This window comes from Plasmodium inui, assembly GCF_000524495.1.
Source record: "Plasmodium inui San Antonio 1 unplaced genomic scaffold supercont1.97, whole genome shotgun sequence".
Taxonomy (NCBI): Eukaryota; Apicomplexa; class Aconoidasida; order Haemosporida; family Plasmodiidae; genus Plasmodium; species Plasmodium inui.
This window is the reverse complement of record NW_008481931.1, coordinates 31228-31712: the sequence shown is the minus strand read 5'-3', so window position 1 is coordinate 31712 and position 485 is coordinate 31228.

The window sequence follows — 485 nt, the reverse complement described above, 5'->3', positions numbered from 1 at the left end:
GAAGAGTGCAAGACGGAAGATGTGTAACTTGGAAAAGTTTCAGCATGCTCCTATAATTGTACTAAAATGGAACGTCCTTACCCGTAGTGTTAAACTGAAGTTGGACACAAAATGAGGAAAATATAGAAGAATAAAAAAAATAAGGAAAGTGCCAATTACTTCTTACAGTGATACCTACATGTAAATTTTGGTAGAAGTTAATAAATTTCTTAAGGAGACTTTTAATGGGAGGATGATATTTATAAGAAGAAATAGTAATTTTCGATTATTTGGTAATTATGTAGGATAAGAAGATATAAATGAGAAAAAAACAGACTTCATAAGTATGTTGCTAATACATGAGGTGTCTACAAATCCTATTTAAAAGCTTCAGCGGCCTAGCCGGTACATATTGTTGTGATAATTATTAAGAAGAACTATTAAGCCGTATGACACTCTTATTTCTTTCCTTAAATTATAGAAGATTGAGAGTGTCTACATATGAA